This window comes from Schistocerca nitens, chromosome 1 (assembly GCF_023898315.1).
Source record: "Schistocerca nitens isolate TAMUIC-IGC-003100 chromosome 1, iqSchNite1.1, whole genome shotgun sequence".
Classification (NCBI taxonomy): domain Eukaryota; kingdom Metazoa; phylum Arthropoda; class Insecta; order Orthoptera; family Acrididae; genus Schistocerca; species Schistocerca nitens.
This window is the reverse complement of record NC_064614.1, coordinates 716,809,284-716,821,048: the sequence shown is the minus strand read 5'-3', so window position 1 is coordinate 716,821,048 and position 11,765 is coordinate 716,809,284.

Genomic DNA, 11,765 nt, shown 5'->3' with positions numbered 1-11,765 from the left:
AGCAGCGACATGTGAGCATGTTTGAATTAGAAATAATATGACGAAGAGTTCAGTGCTGACTGGGAATCGAACCCCACACATATCGTTGTTCACTACACACAAACAGACGTCAGCTACCGAATTTTTCTCCACCAGCAACTCGGAATAAAATCCTTGAACTTACAGTGATCTCGCCAATAGCTGAATGACTCAATGGTAGTCAAAAACGTCAGATATCGTTAGTGTTGACAACGGATGAAAATGCATTAAAAATCATTAATATTATCTACCGGCAGATAGGTGTTCTCATCCTAGTGCTTGATAATTCATAATGAAAACCTTTTTGCCGGGCCGGGATTAGAACCCATTCACGCGCAATATGTGTATATGTTGAGGAATCTGCAGTTTTGAACAAATACAAATTGTAATCCAGCTGTATTGTCACGAATGGACTTAATTCAGGGTTAAGAGTGGTCTGAGTTGCATTCCCAGTTCAGAACCAATTTTACCGACGCACAGAAGCTCAAATAAAAGATGGAATACGTGCCCTGTGACCCTACATAGCGTTTGTTTCGTCACTAGAAAGAAATAACTAGAGTAAGAAAGGATACTGTTGATAGAGTTTCTACATGTCGACGCTCCTGACTTTATTTGGGTTCAGCCTAACGTCTACTTGGTAGAGAAGGAATATCATGTTTAATGTGAATTTCAGACCACAATGCCATAATACATTCTTCACTTGGCTTAGGCAGAAGCGAATAGAATCTGTCTCTCCGTATCAAAAAACATCGGCAGAAGTTGGAATCGAACCTAGATCGTCAGTATATAAACCTATCATCAATCCAAGAGACCCCCAAATCCTCTTCTTATTGATCCATTTTTCTATCATAACAGCGATGCGGCACATTCGATGAGAATTCTGACGCACAGGCTCCCGGTAGTGGTTTGTAGCATGTTCAGTACATTCATTTCCTCGATTGAACGATTCGCCATGAACTATCTGCCTCCGCTATCCAGTGCATACATCCGACTCTATTTTGTAATCACCGAAATAAAATAACGTAACTGTCAACTACACATAACTGCCAACAGTGTACGATGCAGAAATTTAAATAGCAAGTGTTCCTTTCCATTTGAGCTAATCTATTGTGCTATCTGTTTGTTGAAACAGTCGTGCAGTGCAAAAGAAAAGCTGTAACTGTCTGCCTCTCAGAAGTCTAGATCCGGCCATATGCATTATCTCACAACACTGTGGAATGCGTAAGTTCTGGAGGACTGTTATTGACTTCTGGAGGTATTGTACCAACGTGACAGCTAGTAGCGTAACGGCAAGCGTCGCGCGCTGTAGATAAGACGTCGCGAGTTCTATTACATTCGCTGCTACATTTTAATGGAACTTTGAACATCATTCCCTTCACTTCGCAACCAAAAATAGTCACATGTGGAAAAAGGGTTAACTTCTGCGACATTATGTTCCTTTCAGGTGTAATAGACGGCCATGCAGCAGATGCATCTCGATAACTTTTGTATTATGTATGGGGAGAGCGCATCGTGCCAAATTAGTCATAAAAGTATTATCTACATTATGTGTCGTCTGGTAGTGGCATTTTATTCTTCTTCAAACCTTGTTTGACAGCTTTAACTCAGAACAAGTTTTCTACATGCATGTAATCAATAAACTGCATGTGCATTGTCAGACTGTTATAAATAACATCAGAGAATTCGCATATATCGTTGATGGTTAATTTCTCTCTCATGTTTAGTATTGTTTTAACAACAATAAAAGAAACCTTACGAAAATTGTGCACTGTTCCACCCTGACCAGACTCTACAATGTAGTCCTGTCCACCGGTTACTACCCCGACCTATGGAAAACCTCCCCTATCCTGATGTTCCTTAAACCTGGCAAACCGCCGTCCGCCGTCTCCTCCTACTGTCCCATCAGCCTTACCTCGGTCTTCAGCAAAGGTCCTGGAATCTATCTTCACCCGCCGCATCCACCAGCATCTCCGCCAGCACCGCCTCCTTCCCGTTACCCAGTGTGGCTTTCGGCCGTCCTTCTCTTCCGACCATCTTCTCCTTCACCTCACTCATCTCCTTTCCGACCAGCTTAATTCCCGTCGCTCCGCAATCTTCCTCTACCTGGGCCTCGAACGAGCTTATGACCGCGTATTGCATTCCGGTCTCCTCTTCAAGCTCGAAACCTTCGCCCCTCCCATTAACTACATCCGTCTGATCGGCTCCTTTCTCTCCCACCGTCCTTCCTACGTCACTATCAATAACACCGACTCCTACATCTTTTTCCCCTCCGCCGGTGTGCCCCAAGGCTCCGTCCTCTCCCCCCTTCTGTAACTTTTGAATACGGCGGACATGCCGCCGCCGTCACACCCCGTCCACCTTCTCCAGTTTGCCGATGATACCGCCTTCCTTGCCCTTGCCCCCACCCTGCAGCGCTCCCAACACCTTCTCCAATCCCATCTTGACCGGTTCACCACTTGGTGCACCCAGTGGTTGCTCAAGGTCAATCCCTCCAAAACCCAGGCGATCATTGTAGGCAAAACCACCCCTTCCTTCCGCCTCCTTGATTTCTATCTCACCATCTATGGCCGTCCTATCGCCCTCACTCCCACCCTTAAGTACCTTGGCGTCACCCTCGACCGTCGCCTCTCCTGGACTCCCCATCTCCGGACAATCCAAGCCAAGGCACACTCCCAACTCCATCTCCTCAAGCTCCTTTCCGGCCATACATGGGGTCTGGACCCCTCCACCATCCTCCACACCTATAAATCCATCACCCGCCCTATCCTTTGTTATGCCCATCCGGCCTGGCTCTCCGCCCCCCTACATTTTATAAATCCCTACAAATCCTTGAACACCATGCTCTCCGCCTCGCCTATCGCATCTGTCTCCCCTCCCCCACGTGGATCCTGTCTGATCTCATCCCCTTCCCCCACCTCCTCCTTTTCCTTGAAAACATTCGGATCCTGTACACCTCCCGCAAACTCGATCCTCCTCATCCGCTTGTCTCACCCATCCTCTCCCACCCCTGCCCGCTGCCACGCCTGTATTCCCACGTCCCACCCGGTCTCCATCTCTCCACCCTCCTTACCCTCTCCCAAGGTGGCTTCCGCCAGCTCCCCCTCCCTGATGATGTCCTCCTCCCCTCCATCTCCCCCTCCTATCAACTTCGATCCTCCCTGCCCCCACTTCCTGTGTCCTTTCCTTTAGGCACCCTCCCTCTCTTCTCTTCCCTTCCCTTCTCTTTCCTTTTCCCCGTCCCCTACCTCCTCCCCTCTTCCCCCAGGCTTCCCCTCCCCCTTCCTCCCTCCCCCTATCTCCCCTGCCCATGGTATCTCTGCTCTCCCCTCTCCCTCTCCCATTCCCCTTCCTCCTCCTCCTCTCTTGGCAGTTCCCCGGACCCGCACACGCTCAGTGAACATTCGGGCGCCAGAGATCATCGCCATCAGTGTCTCTTATGTGTGCCTTCGTTTGTGTTTAGTGTTTGTTCGCCGTCACGCCACCCCCGTTCACGTGTGCCGTCGCCATCATCCATGTTATGTGCGCCGTGTCAACTAGCGTTAGTGATGTTTCTCGTCCAGCGTGAACGGCTCCATGTTTTTTTTTTGTTGTTTAGGGTCTTCATTTTTTGCCCGCCGTTTTGACTGTATTCTCTGTGCCACCTCTATGTAATACTTATTGTCAAACTCAAGGCTGAAGAGCGGCGTACTATGCTGCTGACAGCCCGCCTTTGTATAAGGTGTTTAAAATCACAATAAAGAAAAAAAATTGTGCACTGTATTATAAGAAATGAAATAAAACTACTCACGATAACCTTACGACGTAAGTCTGTTTTAATAAAACTGAGTATCTGTACAAAAGCGTGCCTCTATCGGCACGAAACAGCAAAATACTACTCACTTTCATTTCGATTGGGTCTTAGTTTAATTGGTATGCTGTGCCATACTCAACAGGTATGGAAATGTGGCATTTCATAGATAAAGTAATGTATTCCTAGAAACCCATAATTTGCTTGTCAGAAACGGAACGAGGCGTTACCTGTTGTGTAGCATTGTAAGTTTTTCACAATTGCACTAAGAGCTGGAAGCATTTTCTTGCGATTTGCATATCAATTCATTTCATTCATACTTATCACCCTGGCATGTGAGTCTTAAGTGAGGAACAATATTAAATTTCGTATCGTTGACGGTCGATTCGAATTTCTTCAAAGACGCTTGTATTGTGAAGTAGTTTGGCAGTCAGAAATCCGAGATCTATGACCATTAACACAAGTTACTGAGTAGAGGTGCCAAGAGGATTTGATGTGTGAAGGTTTTCTTCTGATTTCGTTACAGAATTTTGTCTGGAAATTCGCAGCTCCATAAAATAAACAAAAAAAAATAATAGAAGTTCGAATACGATGACCCCTACTACAGTTAGAACCTACAACTCCTTGAACCATTGCAACAAGAGATACGGGCGGTACCGTGGGACTACGGACACACTGCTGCCCGTGTCCCACTCTCATCAAGATATTCGTCGCTCATCCTCATAACGCATCGGGAAAGATAATGAAAGTTGTCACTTATGTGAAGAATGGCATTTCTTTAGCCAAAAAATTGAATTTTCTGTCTCAGTGTCTTAGTTTACATGAGGATTATATAGCACGAGTCATTCAAATGGAAAGGGAATATCAAGTGAATTTAGCGAGTCAGTTCAGTACCGTACGCGGAAGTGATTGCACTGCCACAGTGTTGCCAAATGTTTGTGACAATGTTGCCAATTCTCAGCTGTGCTAGGAACTGCTCTGTAGCGTTATAGGAGGAGAATCCCGTGCTCGTGTCATAGCATGGTAACGGAGAGGAGACACGGGGTTTGGTTAATATGCAGCGTTTTCTCCTACCAGATGTGTCAAATATTCAGGTGTGTAATCTTCCATCACGATTACAGTTTCCCACAAAATATATACGAATAAAACACTTACCTTGTTACTTTGTGACAAAAGATTATTTCAGTACAATAAAAAGTCTTTGCCCACCTGTCACGAAAAGTAAGATAACAAACACTTTGCACCTCGAAATCGATTGCATCTATGTGCAGTCTTGTGATCATACAAGTAGAATTTCATGAACTGCACGAGAATGTAGAAAAATGTTGGTGCAAATGGAAGCTTTAAGAAACACAGTTAACTAATTATTCTGTACCATGTAATAATTCATCTGAAAATTCAGAAGAGAAGAAACTAAAAATTATGCCCATTAATACAGAAACTAAAGTGCAGATGTGGGCACTGTGCAAATCTGCGCCTTTTCGTCTTCAGATCTATACACATAATGTATGCTAACCAGTGCATTCATTTCTTTCGTAATGTTTCCCTCTTGTTTAGTCTTCTAATGATGAACTGGATCCACACCCATGAGTATGATTGTTTCTTTGTATCCTTCCATCTTCTATATTTGTGTGTTATTGTTAGGTGTTCGAAAAACGAAATATTATGCCTGCTCCCACGAAGTATTAAAACGGGGTCACAACAAGGCTAACGAAATATAATCAAAATACAGTGACACGCCAATTTGTCTGTCGTCATGATGTTAAGTCGACAGAAATAGTTGGGTGTTATTGCCTGCATCACCGGCATCCCGTTGTCGTCTTCTCTTATTGAGATTTTCATATTACCCTGAACACAAGATGCCGAGATAAATGTGTATATTCTCCGTGACGAAACATCCCACATTCCATTCACCCTGATCCATTCCTTACGTGCATCATCGGCAATGAGTGATAGGAAAGCTGTTCTGAGGTGACGAATAACAATAACAATGGTAGTAATAACAAATCAATAATCAAGTTTGTTTACTGCATTACAGACGATTAACAAAATAATCAAGATAGACTGAGTGTTTAATTGGCGCACTGTGTAGGTGTTCTTACCACTTTGTTACTGAATCCTGTTCTGGTTGTTTGTAGAGAGAAAAGAAAGAACCTTGTAGCCATACATATCGCTAATACAAAGAGATATTACCTATCAACTATCCTTGCTTTATATCACGAGACGAACATGGTGTCACTGAACTGATATTTGAAATACATTTCTGTTTTCTCTCTCTGTCTCTCCCTCTTTTTTAATTTTTATTTTTATTTTTTGAGGAAAGCATCGAGAACCGCGAATAATAAGCAAGTAGGCATATAACCTGTTTACAGTTATTTGCATAGGAATACATAAAGCAAAATACAACTTTTAAGTGTATTATTGCGTAATTCCAGTTATTGACAGTCTATTCGTGAGCTTGTTCGCATGCAGTGGTGTGAAACTTATCACAGAAGCAAGCAAAACACAAATATTTCTTGCACTATGTGCAACACACAAACGAGATCTCGCTGCACCGACGTGTTGTCCGATATATTGCACGGAAAACATATCTGATTCACGTTGATAAATACAGCTCTATCAAATATCAATTTGGATACGTACCAAGTGTATAAAAGTATATCCTGAAATACGCAGAAAGTCACGTAGAGGTATTCGGCTGAAACATAGCCATGACCAAGATTGTAACTGGGGTCGACAGCATCGTCGTCTATCTCCTTGACAACTCGAACGGTAACAGTGCTCGTTTACTGGTATCAAAGCTACAGCATGAAAACACAAAAATGTTAATAACCCGAAGATCATTAATTTTGAAACCCATAGAAAGTAAAGCAGTTATCACTCGGAAAAGTGGTTGGAACACCACAGTGCTTTAATAGGCACGGTCTTTGTGGAGGTGGTATGCCGTTGCTTTCCTCCGACCTTTGAGTTGACTTACCTAGCCAGTTAATAGGGGAACCTAAAGTTAAACGTGGCTTTCGGACCAGAGTGCAACTCGGCATTTTCCACACCAACAAACACTGCCTCGTAGGTAGACACTGCATGTATTCCATACACAGGCGCACTCTCGGGGAAAATCGCCCGCATTCTGAAGAAACACCGGGTCGGAACTGTGTTTTGTCCTCCGAATAAAACTCGTGCACTGGTGGGGAGCGCCAAAGATGACCTCGGTTTGAGGAAGGCCGGCGTTTACAAGATTCCGTGTCAATGTGGCAAGTCGTATATTGGCCAGACGATGTGTAACGTCGAGGATCGATGCCGTGAACACCAGAGGCACACTCGACTGATGTATCCGAGCAAGTCGGCGGTCGTTGAACATTGTTTGTCGGAAAATCACACTATGGAGTATGACCGCACGAGGATTCTGATACAGACGTCGAGATACTGGGACAGCGTTGTTAGAGAGGCCATCGAAATTCGCACCAATGACGACCTCATAAACCGTGACTGTGGCTATAATCTTAGCAAGGCTTGGGAACCAGCGATTGGGTTAATCAAGAGCAAATCGAGCAAACGAATAGTTGTGACGACCACGGCGGACAGAGCAATCACACCGACGTCATCTCAGACACCGTCGCAATCTGTTCCACCGCGCGACCGTGGCCTGGGGCGCGGACGGCGGAGGGAGCGCGCCGCGTATTTAAATCGGCCGCCGCCGCGACCGAACCCAGTTCCCTCTGAGCAGCCTTAGCGTACGGATCTCCGTGCCGGCACGTTCACAGGAGCTCAGTCCGTCAGTTCACCTGATGATGGCGACATGTATGATCGCCGAAATATTGTGCCCGTTGGACACTATAAACCGGCAGCACACCCGTGGATATTTTGATTATCAAATACGCCGGGAGAAACTCAAGAATCACGAGTTTCTTAGTTTTGAGCACAGTTACAAAAGAAATATAAAAACATCCATGAGAATTAATGATTTATGATGCTTAGTTAGCAGTCAATTTGGAGTATTCTTAGTAACTACGCTCCAGTCCCTAAACCTAGTTACAGAAATGCGAATCAGACGCATTACGTATTCCAGGCAGTAGCAGCCGCGTCTTTGAGACGCCAGCTATGGTCACTTCCCAACCCGCTGTAGGATCACATCGGTTCGTCTTCTTCCTGCTGGTATTGTAACTGAGAATTGGCAACAAGACAGATTTGGCAACACTGTGATCGACGAGTTACTTCCTGGTGTGCACGGAATTAAGCCTCAAAGTTCACTTGATTTTTCCTGTCATTTCCACTGAATAATATGAGTTATTATCGCTTGAGGTGTAGCAGAGGATTGTAGATTTACGGTTTCCAGCCCAGGAAAATCGTTGCACGTGTAAATTGCATCTTATCTCGTCCTTTAAATAGCGGTTTACGAATTCTAGCATCTATTGGCGTTGTAAGAGGAAGGCACGACACATACTTATTCGCTAGCTCCGTGGTGACGTGATGACCTGTGGAAAAGCGTTTGTTATGGTTTGCAGTTCCAGTGTCTCTGGCTGCAACATTTTTATCCCTTCTGTGAAAGAGCCACAGGCAGTCAGATCAAACATCGATAAGAAAATCGCAAAAAAATACTTTTAGCTCATAGTACAATGGTGAAAAACTTACAATGCTACACAACAGGTAACGCCTCTTTCCGCTTCTGACAAGCAAATTTTGGGTTTCTAGGAATACATTACTTTATCTATGAAATGCCACATTTCCATACATGCTGAGTATGACACACCGTACCAATTAAACACACCCCCAATCGAAATCAAAGTGTCCTTAACGCGGAATTTGATCCCTTCGTGACAATACAGCTCGACTACAATTTGTTTGTTCAAAACTGCAGATTCCTCAACATATACAGATATTGCGCGTGAATGGATTCGAATTCTGGCCCGGCAAAAAGGTTTTCATTATGAATTATCAAGCTCTAGCATGAGAACACCTATCTGCTGGTGGATAATAATAAAGATCTTTAATACTTTTTCATTCGTTTGCAACACTAACGATATCTAACTTTTTGACTACCAATGAGACATACAACTATTTGCGAGATCACTGTAAGTTCAAGGATTTTATTCCGAGTTTCTGGTGGAGAAAAAATCGGTAGCTGACGTCTGTTTGTGTGTAGTGAACAACGATATGTGTGGGGTTCGATTCCCAGTCAGCACTGAACTCTTCGTCATGTTATTTCTAATTCAAACTTGCTCATATGACGCTGATGGTGTAAGAAACCCATATTTAGCATTACTTTTCTCTAGAATGTAACAGCAGTAGGTACCGGGTTGGAGTCGTGGGAAGGAAAAACTTAATGTTTCGTCTCGTCATTTCAGTTAAAACATCTAGGTACTGCCCAGAAAATCCGGTATGTCACAGTTGATTGTGCTTCGATAACAATCCGATTATGTTCGGGTTCGAATCCCTGTCCAACACAAAGCTTTACCTCACGGCATCTCAAGTAAGTTACTTGTGAAGAAGCAATATTTAACATCTCTCGTAGTGCTTTAACAGGGACAATAGATGCTGGGTAGGAATTCGCGTCCGTTAAAAATGTTTATGTTATGTAATTTAAAGTTGATATTTGCTAACTGATACTGTGTAAAATCGAGGTATATCACTCTCTGTATGCCTAGTCAGGAATGACTGTTAGTTTCCGTCAGTCACGAAATCTTAGTCTGCATGACCTGGGTTTGAATCCATATGCAGAACGAGACGGTTCGTCGTGTCATTTGAAGTTCATACATATTCTCAACTAGCTGCTCTTGAATAACTTAAATTTTTAATGTCATTTTGTGTTAAATAACAAGTACGTTATGTTACTTTGAAGAGGAAATCATGAATATGATGAATTTACTACGTGCATTACCAATCTGACTTAATAATGAGAGTGGTAAGATTTCAGGTATGTCACTTATTGAAATAAATGTGAGCTTACAAGCCTCAAGTACAGTCTTATCTATAATAAGGTGTTCCCTGTTATTTCTAGTATCGTGGTATTACTTTACATCTTGAGTTATTGCGATACAGAACAGTGTTTTCTAGTGGTGACATGTTAGAACCATTTTCAATAGTGAAACGACTATACCAAGGAGCGATTAGAGAACCTGCTATATAGCTTTGTTATGTGGGTTGCATGCGAATCAGGCGAAATGCAATTCAGGTCGTTCGGATACTTTTGAGTATGACAGTACATACAACTTTGGGGCTCTTTTTATAATTAAATTCATGATCAAAGTATTCATTTATATTTCGAAAGCATTTAACATAACTTTAATTGGACGCGCGATGAACGTCCCGACGATGGTCGGACCCATGTTCCCGCCAGCATGCCTGGAGTCACTCCATTCACATCTGTTGTTATGTAACGTTGCAGTTCATCCAGTGTTGTTGGAAGGGAGCGAACTTTCAAAAATCACGCCAAAAAGTCATACATCGTGAGATAAGTGAATTTTGGACTCCAGTGGTGAGAGACCCGTATGCGCCCTCTTCCGCCGATCCTTCTTTGCAGTACTCAGAAGACGCAGTGGCGCGTATCGACAAAAATAACGCCGGACTTTTGTAACTGCATTTCACCTGCAGAAACTGAGAACATAATACACAATTTACTGCTGTTTTATCGCCATCTAAACACGGCGTATGGTAAGGTAACGTTATGTGCCAGGATTTTCAAGATTCTGCAATAGTTTACGTAATGCTGCAGTAGTGATGAAGTTATTTCGCAGTACAGAGTTTCGTTAATCCTACTGTATCTGCTCTCCATCTTCAGAAGTGGAATGTTCGCAACAGTTGCCACACATGTAGAGAGGTTCATTTGTCGGTTGATTTTGGTGGTCGTCATGTTTGGGTATTCAGCGAAAAGAGCATTGTGTCCACAAGGTACCTGAGCTTTTTCTTCACGTCAGACTGGTAAGTCTTCAAGCGTACACCACAAATACGGTTGTCACCTTTCCTTCTGTCTGGACGTTGTTGTTTGCATGAACTGGCTGCAGCTTTAGTGGCATTGTTTGATGCTGATGGAGTGGAATCTTGGTTGCTTTCAACCACATTGAGACATTTGGCCGATTAATCCATTTTCCATCTGTTCTCGCGTAGTGTTGACACTTGACATGAACTAGGAATGTTTAACAGATGTTCCACATTTCCTGCCACCCTTAAACTCAAACCAGAACGTTCTTTGAATTTTGACCACCACACCTTATTAGCCACCTGATTCGTAGGATTAAACGTATGCCTTATTCCTTAGGTTGCTGCTAAAAATAGGTATTTTTTGTGACTTGTATCACATTAATCCGAAACACAACTCCTGCATCTCAATATTACAGGTGAGAACGCCTTCCTCTATTCCATCTGGAAATGCAAGTGGCCTCCAAAATTTTTGGAATAGTGAATGTTCAGTGTCTTCATTCTCCAACAATAGCTCTTTGATAGAAACCATGTGATTCTGATGCTTTATATAGAGTCATATTATGATATTTCACTCGTGTAGCTGCACCCAAGAGATCTGAAGTTTCCTAATTTCTTTACGATTTTTCAATTTATTCGATTCTTTAGGTCTTAATTTTGACACGCATTACTTAATTATCAGTAGCTTTTCTCTTAGGGGCCCTGCTGAACTAAATCCTGAAAAGGTAGAAATAAAATATATTAGCAAAAGACTTTACGATGCGTTTGAAAATGGCTGTGTATGTAACTCTTCTCATATAAGAGAAGCTAATTTAGCAACAGCATGTTAAGTAATTTGGCAACAGTCTGAAACTCAAATTTAGTTTTACATATCTGTGTGAAATACTTGTCTCCAGTAGTACTTCCAGCAGAAGTCTCGTAGAAATGCACAGAAGTGCTGTACAAGCATTGTCAGTAGTCCTCCAACTGGTTATGAGTGAACAAAGATTGAGACCGATTATCATAACTCCAGGCTACCTAAGGAGGGTCTCTAAACATAATAAATGAA